This window comes from Mustela nigripes, chromosome 1 (genome assembly GCF_022355385.1).
Source record: "Mustela nigripes isolate SB6536 chromosome 1, MUSNIG.SB6536, whole genome shotgun sequence".
Taxonomy (NCBI): Eukaryota; Metazoa; Chordata; class Mammalia; order Carnivora; family Mustelidae; genus Mustela; species Mustela nigripes.
In genome coordinates, this window is record NC_081557.1 from 112,286,105 (window position 1) to 112,291,218 (window position 5,114).

Below are 5,114 nucleotides of genomic sequence, written 5' to 3' on the forward strand. Positions count from 1 at the left end.
TTAAATATAATCTCTTCTAGGGCTCTGCTTTCCCTTGTAGTTCGAAGTTCTCTACTCCCAGTGTCCAGAATGCTCAATATGCTTAGAGTAGATGCTGATGAACAGGCAAATAAATAATCCCCTCACCTGGACTGAAAGGCTGTTGGTGTGAAAGGCAAGACTCCTGGGGCACATTCCTATGTTTAATCTCTAGAGATAGATTAAACTATTTTTATCTTTGAGAATAAGGAGATGAAAAATGTGTATTTCAGTATTAAACTGATAATGCTTTGTAAGACATTATCCTAAATTCCTGCCTGGTCTCCAGCAGAGAAAGATATTTGATGAGAGCTGAGAGAGTAAAATGCCTAACAACAGCAATGGTGGTCACAAACTTTTCTGTTTTTATCTTCCTATTTCTGGTTTAGAACTATGAAATAATTATATGTAACCTAAAGTGATGCTGTAACCTAATTTAGAAATTTTCTTATAGCCTTGAAATTCTTTATGGCTGAGTTGTGTTTTCTTCATGACTGGCAATTCAGTATCTTCCAACTCGGTCACTTGTCCTCAATGACTCTTATTTTATTAAACTTGGAACTGTACGTAGGGAACAAAGGGAAATTATTAGAAACCCCTCCTTTTTCCTCCTAGGGAGGGGAAAAGTCAGTTTGCCATACCTGCTCATTTGTGTTTGGAACAAGAACTGGACCCCCTGTCCTGAAAGTGTTTTGTTTGCTGAGTGTTGGTTAGAAGAGGTAAATCAAAAGCTGACAGGATTTTTAATTGCTAACAACTCTCTACCAGCTGTTTTGGTGGGACTTAAGACCTGATACTCCCTCAGTACCCTAGATGGAGTATGAGATCCAAATAAGTAGTGCCAAGGTCCTTCAGGGCCAGATGTCTCCAATACCACAGTCCTGGGCCTTGCCCTGCCTGCTTCTGAAAGTGGAAAAATAGCTTCTTTGGGAGACTGAGGCAGATATAGGTCACACCTAGCTCTAGATATTGGGCTGGCTGAGCTCCTAGGCACTGCATTGTGCCAAGCTTCAGGATTCTAATCTTGTTCAAAACCTTGCTCAGAATTGTTTTCAAGAGGTTCAGCTACTCTATCCACTACCAGCCTGTGAATCTCTGAGATTTGCAAGTGAGGACTGAGAAGGCACTGAGAAGTGGACCAGAGAGGGGCTCACCCCTTACCCATATGGAGTGGAATTTTAGTACTACATCTCTTCCTGATTCTGGGCTTAGTAGATATTCCATATTCTTCTAACAACCCCCTGACTCTTCCCCAACAACCATCTGCACCTGCCAAACTAGAAAAAGGAAACAACAAAACTGTCACATCTGTGCTGCAACAGCTCCTTCCTTCCCTTGGGTGGGGGGAGGGGAGGCTTTCATGTTCTACTCCCCCCAAACACTGCTTTGGAGTCTTACATCTGTGAGTTGAAAGGGGGAAGGGTTTGAGTCAGAATATTTACTTCCCCAAACCCACTCTCTCTGAATATTGGAATTGTGGTGGTATTTTCCCCTCAAGATCCTTCTACTTTGACTCTAAAGGCTCCTCTTTCAGATGAGGACATGTTGTTATTGGCAAAGATAAGCATCTAGACAGACTCCTTCAGTGAGTAGATAATGTGGATGAAGGCTGAGAGCAGGGGCTTGGACTAGTACTTTATGCCATGATGGCACACAGGGACTGCATCAGGGAAGCCACTTTGTGGTAACTATATCAAGGCATTGTGGAGAAAATTTGGAATTTGAGATGTCCACTAAGTTAGTCCCTGAAGGCAGACATGTAGACATTGCATGTCCTGGGAGCCAGATGGAGCCCCAGTCCACTTTTCCAGTCATTATCATTGTACATGGGGATGTACTTCATTTGTGTCACCCACACAAACCAGTTGCTCTCTAGGGAACTGACCATGAAGAAAAGGCCAGAAAGCCTTTTAGTCCAAAGAATACCACCTAAATGAGAAGATACTGGTATAGAAAGTCATCATTCAGGTAAGTCCACCCAATTTTTCTGCTGGATAATGAAATAGAAAATATGCCAATGGAAGTAGAGAGGCAACAAGGCGGGAGGCTCAGTTGGGAAGAAGTATTTGTGCTGGTGGTTGTAAAGCATGTACTTTTTCTTCCATGTCCCAAGCTCTTCAGAGAGGATCTCCCCCAAGGCAAAGAAAAATGGCTGCGAAAGGTGCATGCAGTCCCACTGACTGCTAGGGGTTGCCTTTAGGTGACAAATCATAAAATGATGTAGCTAGTGGTTCCATGTAAAGGTGTTGAAGAATGACAGATGCCCAGATTCATTGCTGTAGCCAGCCAGCCTGGGCCTGAGCTGTGATAAATAGTGCATACAGAGGAGAAAAGTCAGGAAGGAGGTCCCAACGTCCCAAGGAGTGAACCAGGCAGCTATGTTCAGCAATAAGATGTGGAGTAGGTGCAGTAAGAGGAAGACATGATTGGCCTTCGTGAGCCCTTCTGCCCCACCATGGTCTGCAGCTGCCAGAACTCATCTGTTAGCTCTTCAGTTTTAGTAGGTTCAGCACTGGATTGCTCCAGAACAGTCCTCCAAACTAGGAGAGAGTTCAGATACTTCTTCACAATGACCTTGTTGATATGTGGAAGGTTACAGAGAGATCTGTGGCATCCTGCCCTGTATTGTGGCTCGTGGTGGGGGTACTCCCCCAGAGTGCCTGGGGCTGAGCATACTGATTTGTACACTCTCTGGTGGATCATGAGCCATCACACCTGGTGTGCTATGCCACCTTGTGCCAGGTAAACTCTCATGGGGTTGGACCTTCAGTTAGGGTTTTGGCAGCCACAGAGTTGGGGGCCATCTGCACCTGGCAATGTTATGCTCTGACAGGGTAGGGGCTGTCAAGCATGCTCTTGGGAACCTGTAGGTTTTTAAATTTTTTTTTTTAAATCAGTAAATATGCTTAATTATACTTGCTGTCTTCCAAAGTGTTTTAAAGTCACTGTCCTTTTTGTTCTCTTGACTGTATATAGCTAGCTAGCTAGTTTTTATTCATTTGCTTGCTTGCCTGTATTTTTCCCGGGAATTTGGGACAATTGTGTATGTTTCCTACCATCTTGAATTACAGTTCAGTTATCTTCTAAGTAAAAGTTCTCCCAAGGTGGTCAGTCTAATGGAAGACCCCTCCAAAACAGGACCCAAATGATACATATGTCCTCTTTCTGAGGGTAAAAAAGAAGAAAATCCCCTCACATTCCTGAGAACTATAGGAATTTACCCTTTTGTTTGAGAGGGGAGAGCACAGAAGGAAATGCCACGAAGAAGTAGTAACCTTAAGCCAGCATGAATTTGGAGGTTAAAATCATGGATTTTATTTATTTACTTATTATTTATTTATTATTATTAAATTTATTATATTTATTATATATTATATTTATATATTATTTATTATTTATTTATTGTCTATACAAATTCTAGTCATTAATTTATTAAATTGCATCGAATCTATGGTGCATATTATTATTATTATTGGATTTAAACATCTGTAAAATCAAAATGCATCCTACTAGCAAAAGCATCTTCTATTCAATGAAACACTGGAATTTACTATTTCCTGCCAGAAGCTAAGGCAAATTCTCTCTGGATTAACACAACTTCATTCTAGTCTCAAAAATTCCCACAAATAATATTTTCATGGAAAATGAGTTGCCCATTATAAAGAATTACTAACTATATGTGTAGCAAAGCAAACTATGTGCGAAAGCCATCAGAAGAAACAAAGCAGGGACAAATTCTTTGCATTGATTAGATTCTTAGAATTAATTATTCAAGAAAAAAACAAACTTTATACAACTATGTTGAAAGAAATAACAGACTATGCTAAGTGAAATAAGTCAATCAGAGAGAGTCAATTATCATATGATTTCGCTCACCTGTGGAGCATAAGGAATAATATGGAGGACATTGGGAGATGGACAGGAGAAGGGAGATGGGGGAAATTAGAGGGGGAGATGAACCATGAGAGACTGTGGACTCCGAAACAAACAGAGTTTTGGAGGGGAGGAGGGTGAAGGATTGGGTGAGCCTGGTGATGGATATTAAGGAGGGCACATATTGCGTGAAGCACTGGGTGTGGTACATAAACAATGAATTTTGGAACACTGAAAAGAAATAAAATAAAAAAAATAAAAACAAAAACAAAAACAAGAGATAGATTTAGAATTTCATGGTATATGCCCAAGGCATCAATAGATAACTGTATCAGTATAAAACATTATTACGGTAGCAATTTCTCTGGTTTTGCTACTGTCTGTTTTCCCTAAACATGGTAACTGTTATTTGCTGCATGTATTGAAATTAAATAAATTTCTTGAACTTTCAAAAAAAAAGAAAAAGAACAGACTAGATTTAAAACATCTTTAGGGAACAGGGAATTATAAGAAAGACCTAACAGATTTTTAAAAGAACCAAATAGATAATCCATAAATGTTTTAAATTTCTTAATGTAGTGTTCTTTGTTTTTACTTTAATGATGTCAAAGTGATGTCCTTATCGTATTGGGGTTCTCCAGAAAAATAGAGTCAATAAGGTGTGTGTGTATGTGTGTGTATATAGAGAGATTTATTTTAAAAAATGACCCAGGCGATTGTGGAGGCTGCCAAGTTCAAACTTTGCAGGGTAGACTGGCACATGGAAGACCCAAGCAAGGGTTGATGTTGCTGCTCAAGTCCAAAGGCAAACTGTGGCCTGAAGTTTCTCTTTCTAGAGGCTAGCTAGCCTTTATCTCTTAAGGCCTTCAAATGATTATAGGAGGCCCACCCACTTTATGGAAGGTAACCTGCTTTACTCAGTCTACTGATTTAAATGTTAATCTCATCTAAAAAAATACCTTTGGGCACCTGGGTGGCTTTCTTGGTTAAGTATCTCCCTTCTGCTCTTCCTTGGTAGTGACCAAGCCCCACCCTGGGTCTCCCTGCTCAGCAGGGTGTCTGGGGCATCTGCTTCTCCCTCGGTCCACACCACCCTTTTGTGCTCATGCTCTCTCTCCCAAATAAATAAAATCTTAAAATAAAAAAAAAATACCTTTTACAGACTAGTATCTAGTATCTAGTCTGGGTACCCTGGCCTGCCCAAGCTAACACTTACAGCTAAT

The 5,114-nt window shown here is 40.5% G+C and overlaps 1 pseudogene; it reads right to left on the reverse strand.

Annotated features, from left to right (window-relative positions):
• Positions 1 to 1,586: 1,586 nt before the first annotated feature.
• LOC132023100 (acyl-CoA (8-3)-desaturase-like) lies at positions 1,587 to 2,822 on the reverse strand (annotated as a pseudogene).
• Between the last annotated feature and the right edge of the window lie 2,292 nt (positions 2,823 to 5,114).